The sequence below is a fragment of the Lagopus leucura genome, unplaced genomic scaffold (genome assembly GCF_019238085.1).
Source record: "Lagopus leucura isolate 7727_CA_CO unplaced genomic scaffold, USGS_WTPT01 Super-Scaffold_100012, whole genome shotgun sequence".
NCBI classification, from domain to species: domain Eukaryota; kingdom Metazoa; phylum Chordata; class Aves; order Galliformes; family Phasianidae; genus Lagopus; species Lagopus leucura.
The window spans coordinates 10,369,421-10,389,928 of record NW_024962267.1 but is presented as its reverse complement, the minus strand read 5'-3'; the positions used below and the strand labels follow the sequence as shown (position 1 = coordinate 10,389,928).

The 20,508-nt window shown below is 44.6% G+C and overlaps 1 long non-coding RNA gene across 1 annotated transcript in view; it reads right to left on the bottom strand.

Annotated features, from left to right (window-relative positions):
- LOC122181686 overlaps positions 1-18,253 on the bottom strand; it is a 37,395-nt gene extending 19,142 nt beyond the window's left edge. The window contains exon 1 of the long non-coding RNA XR_006179542.1: positions 18,215-18,253. This is a non-coding gene — a long non-coding RNA (uncharacterized LOC122181686). The remainder of the gene's footprint in view (positions 1-18,214) is intronic.
- Between the last annotated feature and the right edge of the window lie 2,255 nt (positions 18,254-20,508).

Here is a 20,508-nt window from a genome sequence, read left to right as displayed (position 1 = left end):
TATCAACTATGAACTCATCTGTAATCGTGCCACTGTTTGAGACCTCTGGCAGTAATTTCCAGGTTTGGCTATATATTAGACGTAATAGACATAGACATAAGGAAGAACTATTTCTCTTAGAGAGTGGTCAGGCGCTGGAATGGCTGCCCAGGGAGGTGGTGGAGTCGCCGTCCCTGGCAGTGTTCAAGAGGTGTCTGGACGACGTGCTGTGTGATATGGTGTAGTGCTGGTGGTGGCAATAGTGATGAGGAGACGGTGGGACTAGATGATCTTATAGGTCGTTTCCAACCTTGTGATTCTATGATTCGATGATTCTGTGATATTGATGAGAAAGCAATTCTTTTCATTTTCCCTTAAAACTTTTGCCTGGTAACTTTGGTGCCTCCTAGTCCCTGCACTATGAGTAATAGTGCACAATAATTGCTATTTCACATCTCTGTGCACTTTGTGGTTTGATGGAACTGTAGCATAACCCCCTTTGCTGTCACCTTTCCAAGCTGAAGAGCCCTCACCTCTTCCGCCACCCTTCCTAAGAGAGTCATTCCATACTGTCTGTTGTCTCTGTGCTTGCCACTCCTGATTCGCAGCTCTTCAGTGTTTCACCCGAGGCTGCTCCCAGCTCTGTCCAGCCACTCCTGCTAGCCAGAGCGCCCTGTCACACAGAAGTCTGCTTGCCAGCACTGCCACACTTCTTCTCATTCCACAATATTCTCTCTAGAGGATCAGGACTGCATGCAGCATTCAAGATACATATACACCACAGATTTATACAGCAGTATAATGATGTTTTCTATTTTGCTGCCGGCTCTTTCCTAACCATTTCCTTCCCCACCTTCAGTTTGACGGATGCTGCACAGCCTTCCTCCCCAGGATGGCTGTGGATCTCCTTTCTGGGTGGTAATTGCTAATGTACATACACGTCTCCTTATCGTTGTTTCTCTTCATGCTATTTCTACATTTATCAACATAGAATTTCATCTGCCATTCTATCACCCACTCACTCTGTATCCTGCAGCTCTCTGTTCATTACAGCTTATTGCAGCAGTCTCATGGAAAAACAAGCTCATTACAGTCAAGAAACTCACGCCTTATTCCACTGACTGAGGGGTTGCCTGTGTTGGAGGTAGTGCTGACTGCTTGAATTTCTTCTCAGCTATTAACAGAGGGCCCAGTGTGCACTCCCTTCCCCTACCCAGAGGGGCAGGCCTGATTGAGGCTCCTTCATCAGCCAAAAGGGCAAAGGATCACATGCACAACACACCATTATTTCCCTACTTCTGGCAACTTTCTCCCAACAGACTGCTAATGGCAGTCATCTACCCAGACTTCCCTCCAAAGCAACTCGTCCCCAGTACTGCCACTTCTCAACAGAGAACATCTGAAGCAAGACCCTTTTCTGCACAGCTCTCACACTACAAATCCAAGTAGTCAGGAGAAGGGAAGTGCTTTGGGCAAAGCTATCAATATCTATCGTAATACAAGTAAAGATGTAAAAAAACAGAGTAGGGAAACCCAAAACCTTACTGCAGCAGCCACTTGAACCATTATCCTGGACAGGATCGGGGCCAAGCAGCAGCCTCAAGCATCTTTTCTCCAGCTGGGTATGCTGTGCAAAAACACTTCCCTGCCCCTTTCTCTGGAGGAGACTTTTCTGTATGGTACCCTAGGGAGGAATGACCTAATATTAGTGTCAATTCTCTTTTATATTTTTATCTCATTATTCCCTGTTACAGTCTCTTACAGCTATATTCCCCTCCTTTGTGGAACTCACACCTGGCAAGCACATGGACACACACAATCTCATTTTCTCAGGCTCCTTACTATCTATGTTACACTTATTTATTTTTCTTCTTTCCCCACCAATCAGCCTCCCCAGTCCCACTGTACATCTTGGTGCCTTTGCCTGAACCCTGCCTAATTTATCTAAAACCTTCTGCTGTGAGTGCTGCAGCCCAGGACTGAGAGCAGCATATTTTGCTTGGGTTCTCATCAGAGGCACTGTGGGGAACGGGTGCCTCCCTCAGCTGTGATTTGATGCCTTTCCAAATGTAGATAAGAATCTCATTACCTGCTTTCTCTTGCTACAGTAACACACTGTAGCCTCACATGATATGCAGTTTGCTGTCTATGATCACACTCCCATCCCTGTCTGCTTTCTATCTCCCTCTTTCAATAAGCTCCTATGACCCAGCTGATCTAATAACACACACTGACTTGCACCAGTGAAATATATGGCTTTCTGTTTGGAATGCCTCCTTTTTATGCCAACCAACCTTCTTTACACCAGGTCAAATTTCATGTCACTTCCTGCTCATATTGCTGATCTCTGCAGCTTCAGGAGACTTCTGCCTGAGAGGATGTTTGTAACTTTTTCTGCTATCACTTGCTCATTCCCAGCAGCAGTCTATGAGATGACTGAGTGCTCTGCCCCTTTGGTCACTTTATTCCCTCAAATACTGCCTTTCATTTCCAACAGTGCATATGTGATATACACATGCCATGTTCCAGTCAGCAGGCCAGGTATGATAATTCCTTTCCAGAATGACTGTAAATGTGAAGTTCCAACAATGCTGTGCCTGATTTTCCACTTCCCTACCTCTGGTCTCAGTGGCAGTAACTCTGGTAGGCAGGCAAGGCCCAGGAGCGCAGTGCTGAGATCTGTGAGCTGTGGCTGTCTGCATCACGGCTTTCCGGGTTTCAGATTTCAGTCCCATTCTGCAGGGCGAGTTCCTACAGAGCCCTTCCAGAACTAGCTCCTGCAGTGCACGTGTCTTTTTCCAGCTGCACAAAATGTTGCTCAAGGGTTATCTGGTTTTAGACCAGGATAATAAAGCTGATTATAGCCTGCATGTCCCTACCAGGAATGGCAGGGATGATGCTTCAGGGAAGCGGTCGCAAGGCCAGGGGACCCAACTCATTGTGCTGCCGACTGCCACTTTGTCACCATTCATCCCACAAATGGAGAGCTGCTGAGTATGGAAGGATGGGGGAGGATGGTAGAGGGGGCTGGCTTCTTACCGTACTGGCCCTGAGAAGCAAAGTCCTTCCTAGCCTGTGTCAATAGCCAAAGATGTGCTTGATGTGCTTTACACCCCCGTGTTAAAGCAACACCCTGTTCCCAAGAACTCCAAAACGTATCCATGTAGCACAGCAGCTTGTGCAGATTTAACAAAGCCTGCAGGCTCTGTGAAAGTGGGGTAGGCAAATGAGAAGAATCAGAATCCCATGAGGTGACAGGGCAGATGTGAGAGTTGGACAGGTTGCCCACAGGCTTTTTCCTTAAAAATGAAGGTTGCATGTACCACACTCACCGCTTGCAGTTTCTGTGGAGAATGTCAGCTGGCTTTGCAATGAAAGGCCTACAGGAGGCAAAATGCCCTTCTCCAGGTCTATTCTTTGTATTTTCGTAGTGACCAGGTTTAAAAGCAAGTAAGTAGAGAAATCTGTACAGACAAGTTTGCAACACTAAGACTGGCACTTCATGAAGAATTTAAACTAGAATAAGGCAGCGTAAGGGGAAATAAAGGTGCATTTACAGAGCCACATGCTCCATGATCAGTTCTTAAGCTGTCAGGAGCCTTCTTGTTCTCTGCCGAGAGCTGAGACTACTGGGGACTGGTCTCATTTATTCCTGACCTGCCGAAGTCTCCATGAGCTGTTGTAAACTGAGCAGCGTCTCAGCTATATTTGCTCTACTGCCATTTCCAGGGCAAGTCAGCAGCAAGCGCATACCAGGGAATTCCACAGATTCCTGTTTATAGCAACATTAAAATCCCCTTAACGACAATTAGCACAGATAAGAGGGGCAGTGAGGAACTAGAGATCTGCCCCATAGATTTTCTTATCCCTTGCAGATGGTCTTTCACACCTCAGCCTACCCTTCAGCATGCCCTCAGTACCCTGGAAAGGCAGCACATGGTGTTCCTGCTAGGCATCCAGCAGGGTGGGAAGGCCCTGCAGCCTACTGTGTTGTTTCTGGACTCAGACACATCATGCTTAATCCACACGAGCTGTGGCTTCCAGGAAAATAGGCACGACTGCGAGGAGCACTGTGCCAGTTGTTTGAAGCACGGTACATCTCAAGGACATGAGAGGTCACTTGGTAGTTCAACTATATAGGGGAAAAAAAAAAGTTAAAGAGGTAACTTTATCCTTGCAGATTTGATGCTGGATCTGGCATCACAGTATTTTCCAAATGTCCTTCTTCCCCATAGTTGACAGAAGCCTGCACCATGCACTGCACCATTCAACTACCTGGCATGAAATCATTGGACTCTCCCCCAACACAGACAAAGTTGTGCAGCCTGGGGACCCAGAAGAGCAGAGAACTGGCATTAAAGAAGGATGAGCTATGCTTTTACACTAGGCACCTATACACGGTGCTGCTGTACCAGGCAGTGCCCCCTCCCCCCCTAACAACGTTCACATGCGATTACTTGGTAGCAGCGATGGGCTTCATCCCCTGCACGATCTGGCTCCTGCTCCCAGGGATTTAGGAGAACAGATTTTAAAGAACTTCCCAGGAGCTCTCTCAAGCTCCCTGTTTACACAGCAGATTGGTGGCTTCTCGTTTGAAGTCAGGATTTAAGCTGTTCTTTCTAATTACAGAGAGACTCTGAAACCTGAGAGATCTCCATTGCTGAAGACTAAGCACAGAGACAAAAAAAAAAACAACAGTTGCACCAGTTGCGTAGGTAGAACAATGCTACATCCAAAATCCAGCATTTGCTTTAAAGAGAGGATCCTTGCAGCAAAATAGGACATATGCTCTTATTCATTCCCTACAGTCTCTTTTCATTATATTATTTTCTGCTCACCACCTCTGCTCCTTGAAAGTTGTCACCAGCACTCAAGGACATTTGTTTCCCTTTGTATACTACAGAGGATGGGGGTAGCAGAAAAAGTCTGAATCCTATCAAACTTCCCCAGATACCCAAATGACAGTTTGGCTGTTTCCATTTTCTCCAAACCAGCAGCTGTTGTGGGATATATATATTATATTAACACATAGATTGAAGTTCATTTGAATTGATCAGTCACTAAAGTTTCCATTACGAGAAAAAAAAAGGAATATGATACCATCTCATTTCAGAAAGGCAGTTAATAGTTTTTAAATTATTCTTCAGTAGCCCATGTATTTGTAAGAGCTAAAACATCCTGACCCAGTTCTGCAGTTCCTTTGTGGGTGACAAAGCTTTTTACATGGTCATCTCTACAAGAAGGGCAGAATGGAAGAGGAGACATGGAGCAAGGTGGGACAGCAATGTTTGCTCCCTCCCAGAGCCTCTCATCCCTCACAGCACAAGGTTTTCAGTTGAGTGGAGCTTGTTCTCACAGCCCTTCCTTATGATGGTGTCCTGAGCTTTGCTGTAGCTTCCAGACACCACCATCAGCTGTGTAAGATAGGATGCTACCTCAACTCCTTTGTCGTTGCCACAAGTGTGATGTTTTGGCAGTTGACAGAAGAGGCAGGAGGTGGAGGCGAGGTGAGAAAAACCATTGGAAACTTTCCCAGCACATCAGAAGTAGTCACTCAGCAGCACAAAGCCACAGCTGACTGGTTCCCAGTCCACCTTGGGTACATGAGCCAAGCTGAGAATATGTGAAATAGAAGATGGAATTTAGTATGTTTGAAACAAGCTGAAGCACATGGGTCTAATCATAAGCTGGAAACAAATCCAGTCCTTTTTCCACCTGACTCTCCTATGCAAAAGAAAACTGCTGTCTGCTGGCTCAGGGCAGCGCCTGTCCCCTTGGCTTACTCTGATCTGAAAGGGTGGCACTTCTGTAATCAGATTAGGAGCCTCAAACAACAGCTGTGTTTGTTTTCTGAATTAAAGGCAGAATAATTATAAACAATTGTTTTTCTGCATATTAAAAGGCTAACTGTCTCCTCTCCTGATTGCCAATTTGTTTCCTAAATAAACTCACTGCAGCATTAACAGCAATGAATTATTGCTGCTTGGATCACACCGATCCGTGCAGACTTTATAACATTTATAATCTTTTATCTGAAAATGACTTGAGGGAAGGGAGCCATAAATCCCATTGAAAGTGAATTCCTTCCAGTATTATCCACTATTCAAATGGATATAGGCTGAATAATTGGACTTGATTAATTAAAAGCTGCAGGGCACCAGAGAGTAAGACTAATATAGGTCTTCACTTCAACCTCCTCACCATTTTTGCTGTTATTTTAAAGACATGATGCCCTCACAACCTGGGCTTCATTTGCTCCTGGCCGAGTGACACTAGAGTGAGATACTTGCAACCTGTGCCACAGCTGCCATGTTCCTTTTGTCCTGCAGAACAAATGCAGCTATTGTCACAACATTGTACAAGCACAACCTGATAGCACCGGCTCCTTACACAACCTAAGGGACTCCTTGCACGTACAGCAACGTGCTAAAGCTTACGTGACTCCTCTCCTTGGAGTTTCTAACCAAAATTATTACATTAGTAACAAAAAAATTATTAGAGGACACAGGGGAACATAATCCTTGTTTGAAGGTAACTGGGTTGTGGCTGACCTAGGGATATGATCCAGAGCCCAGGGTGGACACAGCTGCAATACCATCTTCCTGCCCCTGGGTTCAGCCTGGGACTTTCCACTACTGGAGAGAAAACACCACAGAAGTGGAAGGTATTTATGTGGCTGAACCAAGGTGTGATGATGAGATTTCAATGCAAATTTTCTGCCCTATGTTCCCAGTATTAATGACATCTGGGCACCAAAAAACTCAGTGAAACATGACAGCGCCAGACCCAGTCTCTAAGGCAAGATGAATAGTATTTGATGGGAAGCAAATGAGAATTCCCTTGGTTCTCACACCCAGGTCATTATTTACTTATCATATCCACTCTTCCCTCTTTCCCTCTCACCCACACAACTAAATCTCAGCAAGATCTCCAGTGGGTGTCTGATGATTTGGTGACAACTCCAGGAGCTGAGCCCTTCAGGATTTGACACTAAGAGCAGAAAATTACCACTGTGAAATATGAGACTGTATTCACATAGCACAGAAGGAGAGGAGGTAGGCTGAGCAGAGAAGATGCACCAGATCTGCAGTGTTAGTCATATTTCTCCTGTTTCCAAGTTTAAATCACCGGCTTTCCAGCTTGAATATTTAGTGTGGAGCAGCAGAGCAGCAGTGAGACAGCTGCAGTGATGAATTTTTATTCCTTTATTAATAGGGAGATACAGACTCTGTATGGAAATGGTGAATAAGAGTAGCAGGGGAGGAGGAGAGGAGAAAAAGCTAGCAGATGTTCCTGGTGTTGGGAAAACAGCTCATATTGAAGATAACAGTGTAAATTTTATTTCAGTGACACATACACCCGCATTTCCCCACAGCCATTTTCTCCCTTCCCTAGAGCTTGTCCAAACTTAGCGAGGCCTGGGGCCAGTGCCTGGGGCACAGAATGCTGCTGCAGAGAGCAACTAGCCTGCCACTGCTGGGCAGCTTCTTGTGGGCTCCAGCACTAATAGTGCCATGCAGCAGCTTCTGCTGGAGGTGATGAGGCTAAGGGCTTTTTGTCTCTAAAATGCCAGCCAGAAACTTGTTATTCTGCTGTATCCTAGCGGACAACAGCAATAAAAAAAATCACTCTCCACTCTTTGGATTACATTTTTTCTTTAACTCTTTGCTGCAGAAAACGATCCTCTTTGATAAAACTACAGATCAAAAATCTTCTGTTACTTAGAGTAGCTCCTGTGTCCCATCCACGGCTTGCTTGGATTTAGCTCACTGGGAACACCTGAGATAAGAATTATGTTTTTGCCACCTGAATATACTTCTTCTATTCAACAGAAAAAATCCTCTTCTGTGACAGTATGTTGAAATCATTGAAGCTAATAATCATCATGCTCCTAGGGACAATGGACTGAAATATACAGTTTAGAAACTCCCTCTCCACCTCTTGCTTAAAATCTCCAAAAACCAGTTCCTGCCTCTGTGTGCTGTCATACAGCATGATCAGACACATCTGAAGAGGACACAAATCAGAGAATTTAATACACACTCACATAATATACTGGTTTGGCAATTATATGAATAAGAAGTTCCTGTCCCATTCCCTTGCTGTTTCTTCCCAGGCCATGTCACTGCTCACTGCCTCCTCAGTTGTGCCTGAAAAGAAGACTTCATAAGCCGTGATGCAAATCAGGCACTGAACGATCTGGGCAAAAAAAAAAAACCCTTTTTTTTTTTTGAGTTATTTTTGCACAATGAACTGTGTACTGGAAGATGAAAGAGACTTTTTCCTACGGGAATAATGCAGTTTCCCTATACTGCTGATAGCTTGCCACAATACAAAGCTGAAACAAAAATAATCCACTGACTTATTTGAGACTGTTCTTGTGTCTAGAGAGTAGGGGAGCCAAGTAGGTCATTAGAAAATGTTCAGTCAACAAGTTTGCTCTGTGTAAAGACCACAGAGAAGGATTTCATCCTTGGATGGCTGATCCCAACATCTGCTTTCACCCAAACTTACTATGAATTGAATAGTAGCCCCTTAAAATGTATCCAGCTCAAATTTACCGTTACCTCAGTGGTGATGATTTTTGTTGTACAAACTATGCATGCAGTTCCAGGCAGCTTTCCAGAAGCGTTGCACCAGATGAGCACTTCTCATCAGGTGAGGTCTCACAGCAGATAGGCTTTGCCCCAGGAGCCGCTGTGCCATGACCAGGTCTAGCTGCCCCTCTCCTGGGCACTTCAGAAGGGAGCTATGGGATGGTTGGCAGCAGTAAGGCTGACGACACTGCTCTTCTACAGCCTCTTACAGCAAGTGTGAGGGACAGCATCAGGAAGCTGATGCTCTCGTTATGTATTTTGAGAGTGTCGTGCTGGTGCTCTGAATCCAGGGCTGTGTTGGCATAAGGACAACAGTGCTGGATAAATCCCCTGCTGCTAAATGAAGCGAGGCAGGTTGGGCAATGCTGGGCCACCCTGGATGCCACAGCTGCCCTGGCACAATCCCTGCACAGAGAGCAGCAGGGACACGCTCGGAGCTCTTTCACCCCAGCCCTGTGAGCTGCTCCTGCCCTCAGTTCTCTAGGGCTGACGTATGTATTTACCCTGTTGAGATACAAGGAGTCTCACAAGGACCGACCAGCTCAGAATTCAGTTGCTAAGGCTGGGCTTCAAGAGTGCCTAACTCATATCCACACAAAGAGCTTGAGATTCTGTGAAGAAAACCAGATTCCCCAGGGTATGAATGGGGGGTGAGAAGGGCCTCTATGTAAACACTAAAACAAGGTCACCTGCAGTTTAGGAAAAGGTAAAAGCCACATCAGAGCCAGAGGACAAAGAACCGCTGGTCAGAAAAGGATTAAACAGACACAGAGGAGGAATATTCCTCTACCCCTTGAGAAAGCCTAAGGCAAGAGAGTATGTTGAGGGCTGGACTGGTTTGCAGAAGCACTCAGAATAGAATTAGAGCCTTCCTGACTGTGTTTAGGACACAAAAAGTTGATATGGCAAAACATATTCCTTGTACCTACACTGTTACAGTTCATGAACTGCACAGACAGCAGAATGTGGAAATTGTTTGACCAACCCTTACATCTTCCGATGTGTCCTAAGAAAGAAAGCTCTGAAGAGGAAGTATGAGGCCACTGACAGCCAAATCAAGGTGTGCCATTTTCTCAAGGTAACAATAAAAATTCAGGAGATTTACAGGCATTGAATTTTGTCACAGTTAAAACCAAGAAGCCTTGTAAAATGAAAATGAGTCACATAGCTGTGTGCTGTGCAGCACTTGCTGAAATAAGGACTCCAGCCATTTCTGTGGGGAAAGGAGAGGCACAGTCACACTATTTTCCTGCTGTGTTTAAGACGTGTACAGCATATGATGAGTTTGTCCTTTCCTATTTATTGACTCCAAATTTCTCTCCCTTCTAACACTGTATCCAGACTCCTTTCAGGAGAAGTCCATTTTCTAGCTCAGGTATTTGTCAATTGGCTTTACCAAGGCTTGTAGTGAAGGACTCCTGGATTTGTTGGAGGAATATAGAGTTGTACAGATGTTTTTGCAGCAGTTACAGGGATAATAGGTGTTTGTACCTACTTTTGTGGCTCCACAGTTTCAGCTAGGTCTATCACTCTCTCCTGGCCAAACACGTAGCTTTGAGATAGGAGAGCCTGGAGTCCTGAAGACATCTGCAATCCTTGTGGTGCCCCTCTGGGCAGGTACTCCCAACCTGTACAAGAAGCAGTGCCCAAATTCAGAGCTGGGCCAGGACAACGCCCAGTCCTCAGAGTGACCCTTCGGGGCCCCACTGCTGAGGAGAGCCAGGTAGAGCAGTGCTGGGGACCAGGAACTGCACTGCATCCAGGCAAGGCTGGAGCACAGCAGAGAACAGGGAAACTTCAGAGCACACAGGAAGGAGAGGTGGAGGGAGGCAAGGCAAACCATGAATTAAGGTAATGCATCTTGAAGGTGCTCTCTGCAAGCACTCCTCTATAATAAAACTAATGAGGTTGAGGGGGATTTGAGTGTAATTTGCAGTTTCAACACTGAGGTTAGGCTAACCTAGCACGCTGGATCTGCACACCCAGCACATATGGAGGCTGAGATCTGACCTGACAGGACCAATTCATACAGAAACAACAGCTTTCCATTCTTCCTGTCATCTTGAGAGTGCACTTTTCCGTACCTGTGAAACTGGAAAAAATCTCACCAGCAACAATAATCAGGAATTAACACTGTAATATATCCAGGTCCCTAGATCTCATTGTATTAAACATGACTCTGTCTCTTTGGCGTGTTGGTTGCTCAGCAGATTTGGCATTAACAATTGGCCCTGGTGCGGTTTCACAGTAGGGCAGCTTGTTACTGCTCATCAAATACTAGCAGCTTCCACTGTGCGCTGCAGAAACCCAGAGAAAAGTGTCTCGTCTCATCCAGTTCTCATGTGTGATTGTATCAGCATTTTTCTGAGATGCAGTTAGTTGGGTTCTGGTACAAAACTGTCATTCCACCTTTGAACAGATGATAGTAGCATTTCACCTACCCCCAACAAAAGAGACACTTGCTAGAGATTAAATCTTAAAACCCTGCCACCCTCCACCAGTTTTAAAGTGCATGAAGTACTAAATCCTGCATCTCTGGCAGTAAAAAGCATGACAATTAGTGCCAAAAACTCTCCCTGAAATGCTTATTGTAAATGAAATGCCTGAGACCGCTTCCCAGGCTAAAAATCATAGCAGCAACACACAAAAAGAATGAAGAGCTTTTCCCACCCTTCCCACATAGCCCTTTTTCTACGGACATGGGACTGAAGAATAGCACTAGGACCTGGACACAGGCACTTTCTGAAGGATCTGAGCTCCCCCCAGAAGAGGAGAACAAACTTCCCTTGAGCCACCAAAGGACGGAGACCCCCATGTTTTGCTGAGGGAAATGTATTGCCTTGCCAGCTCCTATGAATGCTCCAAGTGCCAGACCCTGGAGGATGGCCTGCCCCACTGTGAGGTTTTTAGATACAGGTTTAGAAGATACCTGGAAAACTGAGTTGATATTTTGCATACTTGTCAGAGCTTCTGTAAGTTCACACACTTTTGCTTTCACAGTAAGAATATGAAACAAAAAATAAAAATCTGGTGTGATTGGACTTACGAAGCAAGATCCAGAAGCTGCAAGCAGGATACCTGCTGAAGCAGAGAACCCTTTTAGGACACTATTTCTGATTTATAGCATTCAACAACAAACTTCAGCTCCTAAAAATTGTTGTTAGTATCTAAGAAAACTGAGTCAGGCAAATAACAGGGCATAAAGGTGTGCCTGCAGTGTGTGACTTGCAAATGAAATGACTGGGAACTCCCCAAACTAGAAAATACATCAACAACAACACGTACAAAGAAGTAGAATCAGTGCCACCCTCACATGGCATGTGAAACCCTTGCCTTCAGGTACAGAACTTGTGGTTCAGCCTTGTGTGCTGAGGGAGCTGAAAAAATATTCAGCAAAGCAAGGCTGGCTCTCAGACATTGCTCTGAGCAACTCCTCAAGAAGGTGAGAAACAATGAGGAGAACTGATGCTGTAGGGATCTGCTGCAGAAAAAAAAAAAAAAAAGAATAGTACAGTATTCACAGATGCAGTCTCAGTAGTCAAATGCTCATCAATGAGAAGGGTTCCCTTCTATTGGTCTTCTATCCCCTACTTTTATTCCTGCTTCTGTTTCGCAGTTCATCCTTTCACAGCGAGCCATATCTAGCCCTCAGGCTACCTGCCAGCAGGCCATTCTCATTCACAAGGAGCTGAAGAGAAGGCACAAAGCCGGCCAGTCAGGGGCATATTAACCAGGCCTTGCAGACAGCAAGCCTCTTTCTGCCCTCCCGGAGTCCATTCAGGGCACAGATTCTTGGTATGCAGAGAAAGAGGATGTATATTTCAAAGCAGCAAAGGCATCTGTGCTTGCTTTTGTCTGAAGATTCAAGCACCAGTTATGCGTTTGTCCCAGCAGATTTAGTCAACAAGAAATTTAGTGAACAAAGAAAGGAAGGACAACCTGGATGGAATGGGGCTGGAAGGAAGGCAGCTCAGGTTTCACAGGCAGCTACATAGGGAGCCATAGGTGCTGCAAGTGCACTCAGAGTTTCATGCTGGAGCTGAACTCCATGCAGTCGATGCCAATTGTTCCATCAGTTTCTCCATGATACTTGTCAGGCTCCCTGACAGGAAACTGTAAATTGGTACCAGTTCTTCATTCCTGAAAGCAGCCGATGGCCTTTTTTAACACGCATTCTCACTTTTTGATGGATGTTGGTGTGATTCTGGTGGCAAGTGGTGTGTGGGAAAACTTGACAAAAGATATAATAGGAAGTCCTTGCTTTGCACAGTGATAATTCACAAATGAGTTGCTGAAACTCAGGACTTAGGGCAGTCAAGAAGCTGCAGTGGGTGCAGTTCCCTTTGCCACACAACACTAGCTACAGCAGCACCAAGGGTACTGAAGATGAGTATGGGTGGTATCATCAAGTCATCCCACTAATCTGGTTAGTTTTTAGCATCCTTTCCAGGACACTTAGGTCACAGCGATACAGTCTTTGTTCTTCACCACATCATGGAGCAGTCTGGGTCATCACAATGTAGCAATGTAGTGATGGCTGTCTGGAAGGAGCAGAGCCTCTGTATTCTACTCTCTTTTTGATTTCCAAGCCAAGAGAAATGCCTGCTTCCAGAGTCTGGGTTCAAGCAGTGCATCCAATGCAACTCTTTGGAGATGAAAGCCTGGAGTGGAATAGTATGGATGGTCTGAGTCAAGCAGAACATAGAGAGGTGAAAGCAATCTTTGCTTGAGCAGAAGCATGGGAAAAAATGCTCAGCTATGCTTCAGCTTTCCTTTGGCACAGAGTGGGAACATAGCCACATTTCCATTTTCAGAGTGAGAAATCTCTATGATGGCGCACTGCAGCAGTTGCTGTAATCCAGGAGGTGCAGTAGGCTTATGGAGAAAGAAGGGCACTCATAACACTGTCTGTGCCTGACTTGCTAGGCAGTCCCAGAGATTTGGGTACCAACTCCATTACAAAAGTTTTAATTCCTGTGACCTGAAAATCTCAGCAATCATGTGCACATCTCCAACATTCATTGTTCATATTGCACTGAAAAGAGCAAGTGATGCAGACTTAGCTATATATACAGATGATACCTGAGTATATTTGAGCCAAGAGGACTGGACAGCCTGGGACAGAAAAGCCTTGGAAGAAGATCCCCACAACTATTTACATCCATTCTGCACAGCTATGGAGGTTTTTGAATCTAGTCAGAGAGCTATTCTCTCTATCCTGGTTCTGAGCTCCACAAGTTCATGATGGGAGTTTGTCCAGTGTTCACTGAGCAGGAGAGAAGGGTGCATGAAATGGACCAATCTTCAAGCAAAAACATTTAACAAGGACAGAGTAGTTAATAGAAATTTAATCATATAATTTAAGTCTATTTTGCTTTTCGAAGTAGTTTTGTCACTATGTAGGGATAGTTTTGAAGCCACTAACTCTAGTGTGTTTCTCTCTTAATAGAAGCAGGCCTTAAAATCCTCTGCATAAAGCATAGTGCTGACCCTGGGCTCTTTGCTTTCCCAGGGCACATGCCTGCCAATGTACCTCACGCCAGGGAATAACTAGGAACAGACAAAGCAGAGTGCCAAGTGCCATGGCTAGAGAATCTGGTCACTGACAGACACGAAGCAACTTGTACATGAGCAGCTGGGCAGGGCTAGCTGCTGTGCCAGCTGCTGAACACTCTGCACTTCCTTCCCCTCTACTGCTGCCTCCCACACACTGTGCTTACAAGGGCTGCATTACTGCACCAGACACTTCATTCCATGCTTTGAAAGTCCAGGCTAATTGAGTGACAAAGTCATTCTTCCTTCCATCTCCCTTACTATAAAGCTCCTTTCATGTCCTGACCTTCTCCTCTCTGTCCTTCTCAACGCCTGGCTACGCCAAGACCCAAAAGGGCACACAGAGGGGCATCTGTTCCCTTCCAAAGGTACAGTAAGGCCTCAGCCTCACCAGAGCAGTTGGTATTTTGGGAATTCCTGGTGGGAATCAGGGAGGGAAATGCTAGCATAGCCAGGCTCCCTGGGCAGAGTGCAGCCCCTCCACAAACACTATGCCATAAAAGAGCCTGCACTGTTTCTGCATTCCTTATCCAAGGGCAAATCTCTCATACTCCACCAGGAAGCCATAGGATACAATTACTTTGACTGACACTGTTCCCCAAAGGTTCAAACATTAGGACTGGGGCTTTCCTGCACAAACTGCAAAAATGTGAGCCAGCAAGGTTCGGTCCCCTGCCTGCTTCCAGACTGAACACAACGTAAGAGAAGGGCAGAACAGATGGGAAGGATAAGGCTTCCAGGAGTCAGACAATATTACTCAGGTTGGACATAGTGATGAGTGTTACATGAATCACCTACCTAACTGCTTAGTTCTGATGAAGCAGTTTCTTAGAACCAAAAAGAAATTAAATAAGGAGAAGTACGATGCTTATGTATATTAACTCCCAGTTTAATACTAATGCCAATCTTGCCCCATCAGTAGATCAATCTCTTACACAGTTTAGCTTTCGCAAACTTTAAGCTTTTCTATTCCTATCATCTCTGTATTGCTGGTCTTGCAGTCCCTTCTGCCAGATATGGCCAGATGATCTCGAAGACTTTGTACTTCTGATTCTATGGCTCTCTAGGCTCATATCAAAGAGCGACAATAAGCAGAACTGTATGGCCACCATGATTCCCACTGTTGGATGTCCAAGTATTATTTCCTAAGAAGATATGTGTTTTCCTTCCTATTTGGCTCCATTATCCCCTCTTTTCTATTACAATCCCCTATTCTCATCAGTTCAAGAGAGTACAGTCCTGTGGTTGCCCTCATCAAAGCACAAACAAGCAACATCTGAGACAATTTCCAGTTAGGCTCCCACTGATTCATGACATGATATTTTCCCTTCATAATACACAGATAATCTCAGCAAATGAGGCTTTTTTTCTGCAAGAACTGTCGAAGTGTACTGTTGCATTCAAGCTTCCATGTGGTTGATTCCTCTCTGCCTCCCCCAAGTCCTCCTGTCTTAAACTGATGATCGCTTTTTCTACCTGTACACTAACCAGCACAATCCACCCACAGACCATCCATCCTTCAAGACACTCCCACACATCCTTTCCAGAGGAGAGGGGGAACCTCTACTCAGGCAGCATACAGCACGCACGGCAGCAGTAAATGGCAGCATTTCATGTACTGTGAACAACTCAGTGCCTAGAGCTTCTCCACAAAGGAGGAAGAAGAGGCTGCTGCCATGTTCTACATTCAACACAGAAGTCAGATACTACTATAAGTTGTATGATGGTCCCAAAAGTGAAAGGGAGAGTAGCTCAACCTTAGCTATTTGACATGATTATGAAGGACTATAAACACCACGTTAATTCCCCAGAGGAAGTGGCTTCATTTCTGTGGAAGACTTCACAGATTTTACTCCTCTACAGATCTCTGTGAAGAAGAGCGTGAGATAAAAGCAAGTATACATTGCAGTGTAACATTATGTCTTATGCAGCACTAAATTCTTTGCATATATATGTATATATACATACATACACATCCATATTTTGTATCTTTCTATGATAAACATTGGAGAAAGAACTAATAAATGCATAGAAATTACGTTTCTCTTGTTATGAAGCAAATTATGATCAGGTGAAATGCACGGATTCTCTTCATTAGCTTGTATCCTTCTGGAGTGTTGATTTTAGTCTAAGAAGCAATGGCAGGCTCTGTTTTGAGGGTGCAAGGGCTACTTTGCTCCTCAGACTTTCTTCTGTGTAAGCATCCAAAAGGAAGCCATCTGGCTGGAAAGATGGCTACGCTATCAATTATCAATATGCGGATACACTTTCAAGGGAAATGATATCCTTTCAAGGTTTGGCTAGCTTGTTTAGACAAGTGTACCAGGAGAGAATTTTCCTTAAGTACCCTAAGAGTGTAAAACTTCAAGATAGAATATTTGTGAAATAGCAAAATTTAAAAGGTCAAACAGGAAAGTGAAAAGGCAAGCAGGCTGTGAGCTATGCTATCAATGGCATACATTGTTCTGCCAGGAATCATAACTGGGAGGTATTCAAGTCCTTAGATAAGTAAAGAGAAAAGACCACAGAGAAAGAGATGTTACCTGATAAATCTGTGGAGTGCAGAAGTCAACAAGGCAGTCAGGGGAAAAAGCAGAACAAAAAGTAGAAACGATTCCCACATGCACCATAAGAAAGTACTCAGACAGTAAGCATTTCCAAAACATGACCAGCCTTGGCTCTGGCATCTACAGTCATAGCTGACTGCTGCCAGGCAAAGGAGTACTGCGTCCACAGCACTGACTGCTGATGTCTCAGCACCCCTTCTGTTCTCTTCCCAAGAACCGGGGAGGACAAGTACAATGGATAAGTACAGCTGGCTCTGACTTTGCAGGACTAGGTAATGCTCCCAGACAAAAACACAAGTTTGAGATCAAGGGTCACCTTCACCTGATCTCCAGTGTGCTACATGTACCTGCTGAAAATTCCCTGTTATTGGTTATACACAACAGACAACGCAGTGGTGAATACCTGTAACTGTTAGAATAAATATGGCCTCTTGGCATGGAGGTAAAAGGATTCCTGAAAAGTGTTCAGCTGAGAGGAAATAACTAGTTCTCACAATGTGCTTCTGATCTCTCCCAGTTTCTGCTACAAGTCCATTTCAAAACACATTTCTCAATTTGCACTTGGGCCTCCCATTTAATACGTAACTATTTTACATATTCACAAAACACTGCCTTCAGGGCAACTGCCTGAACAGACAATTGCTGCATTCTTTCTGTACACTTTGAATAATTTTTTTTTTTCAAATTTACAGTAATTCTGATCTCTTTTGGAGTTGTTTGCCATCGTGCAATATGGTATTCAAAATACATTCATAGCCAAACACTTCCATTTGAAATGAGTAACCTGATTTTTAGCAAATAGTTGTTTTTTTTACATTCTATGCATTTAAATTAAAATTGATTGGTGCTATTTCCATCTTCCACCAATTGGACCACTCAGCTGTACTCCAGTTCCTCCAAAGAAGGGTGAAAAGCAAGAATATATATCAGTTGCAAGCACTTAAAGCCAGGACACTGTGAACTACCTCTAATTACAGATACATGTCCATACCTGCAGTTATTAGGTACAGCTGCTTCTCATTCTTGTGTCCTGGAAAAATTGTACTGCTGCCATCTCTTCTGAGAAGTGCTGAACAAGACAACTGCAGCTGGATGAAACCTATTAAACCTTCTGTGATCTACCAAGATTTTTATTTGAGACCTTGCTGCTGAAATACACATACTAGATCTTGCAAGTACAAGCGCAGGTTCTATCTGAAGATCTTTTCCTTTGAGCACAGTTGGCTGTTTATCTCAGAATTACTTCCAGGATATGGAGCTACATTTAGTTTTAGGGCTCCGGACCAAAATCACTGCAGCCACCCAACCTAAGATGCTGTTCTCACGCGGTGATACTCTTCAAACTCTGAAATGTTTGAAGAATTGCAAAGGCTCACAGCAGCCATAAGACTGTTTGGGCTGTTGAGCCTGAGTTTGTCCCGTGCCCCACAACAAGTCCTACATTTGTTAACACTATTCAGCATCTCACACTTAAAGTCTGCAACCAGCATATCAATCTGCACAGCACGCAGCACTGACCTTGCCAACATGATGAGACACAGCACCCACACAGCAGGCAGGAAACACAGGATCTTCCTCCTGGTTTGACACCAACTCAGCACATCACCTTGGGGAAGCCATGTCACTCCTCCTTGCCTGAGCTTTTCCAGCTGTAAGATATGGATTAAAATGTTCTTTGAAGTCTATCCAGATCCTTTGATAAAGGACAAAGATTTTAAAACATTATTCTTTACTGCAAACTCTTCAGAACATGAATTGCACCTTTGGCATGGGAAATCCTCTAGCACACCGCAAGTGCTAGCTCTGCTCCAAAGAGAAAACAGAACTCTGCATCACCTTATCATTATAGGCACTGGAAAAATACACTTTGGTTGCTGATACACTCCTGGATTTTGGCAAGTTTGTGTGTTATTTCTGAACACAGTCGCAAATTGCTTTGAGTTCAAAGAATTATTCAGCACTGCTCAGGGTTATCTAGGAGGCAAGCCAACCTCCGGCTGTATCACCCCATGTCCTTGGGAATATTGCTGTGGTTTGATGTGAAGCTGAGTGGATTGTGAAGACACACAGCTGGATTTCTGGACATCATCTAGTACCGTATATGTTCTGATCAATGTATTTTACTTGCCAGGGAGATTTTTAATTTTCTTATTTAGAAGAATGCATTTATGTCATGACTGTTTATATTGGCTCTCAGCGATCATTTTTCTGTTCTTCTCCTTCCCCTTAAAGATCATACAATATTTGTTCCAAAGCAGTGATGGTTGATGGAGCATGCACAGCTCCAGCACAGAGCAGGGAGGGTCCTTCTTATGTCACTGCTGTCAGCTTAGGACAAAAACTGCGATGAATAGGAAAAAATAAATAAATCTTTTGTTTTCCAAGCTAAATAGCCAAAAATGCAGCTAGAAAAGTTCCATAAAGGTTTAGCTTTCAGCAACACATAGTGGAAACAAAGCTGATTCCTCCTCTCACTGTGCCCCCTGACCTCGGAGTTTTATATGTCACTGCCGAGAAGGCCTCCAGTCACGGCAGCCTCTGTGCACTGCGTTCCCAGGACTTTCAGGGTTTTCCTCAGGGGATGCTTGAGTTGGGGAAAAAAGGGCTTTAGCACCAGCCTTCGATTTAAAATAGCAGGGGGAGTTTACTGATTAATATTCATGAGGAGAGAACAGTCTGCTTTTTGTTACCGCCACTGTTTCCCATGCAAGGTGGGTTGAGAGGGAGGAATACATTAAGAAACATATCCTACTGTCACCAGTGCCACCACCTTTAGAGATACAGAAAGCGAGGAGCCTAAGCAGAGCTCAAATGGTAAATATTTAACAGGGAAAGGACTTCCCTCCTCTTTCTGCCCGTATATATTAAACTCATTATTTCATTTTAACAAGGGAACTGTGTTTTCCTCAGCTCTTTACCCCCACCCCCCTCCTCAATTACATTCTGGCCTAAGTGGAGAGCTCCCAATGTGCTATAAATCCCCTCCACCACTAACACAATTGAATGTATTTCCCTGTTTGGTTGGTTCGTAGAGTCACTGCTGACGCTCCTTTGCCAGTGGGAAACGCTGCTGCTATTCACTGGGGCACAATGAAAAGCAGACTGCTTCCTTCGCACTCAAACTAAGAAATTTAGGGATAACCCAGCTGAAGTCAGTGATTTTATAATGACCTAAAGATGCCATAATGAAAAAACATGAATGAGGAGAAGTTTTTTTGAACTCAGCTGCTAATTCAGGGTGCCTCTGGCTTTCAAAAGCACAGAGCGTGGTCCCCCCTTTGACTTCCTCATTCCTTCTGGCATCCACACTGTCATCTGCATCTGAGGATCCCAGAACCATGAGCAATTTCTGCCAATTACAGTTACTGTCCAAAGCCTCTCTTGAGAGGATGAGTAAAGGACCCCTTAATTTCAGCGCTGTCACTAGGAGAACACAGCAGCTCATTTGGCAAAGCCAGCTGTTACTTGCTAACTCCTTAGAGATAAGTGGCCTTAAGAGCTGCAGCACCCACCTCCATCTCTGATGCCAGAAGGGAGGAACTGAGAGACCTCTCTAAAATACCTGGAGCAGCAAATTTATGCCTGTGCTCATAGCCCTCTAATAGCAAGGTAGAAGCAAAGTAGCTGAGGGGGCATCCACAAGAATTACCGCTTGACATCTTCTGTGCTGAGTGAAACAAAGCATGCTGGCACAACCAGGCTTCAGCCACCAGAGCCACAGAATCCAGGCACCACAGCAGCGTGCACCGGGACATCCTGCTCTTTCCAGACACAATGAGCTAGGTAAGCTCATGCAGCTGAATACACTGATC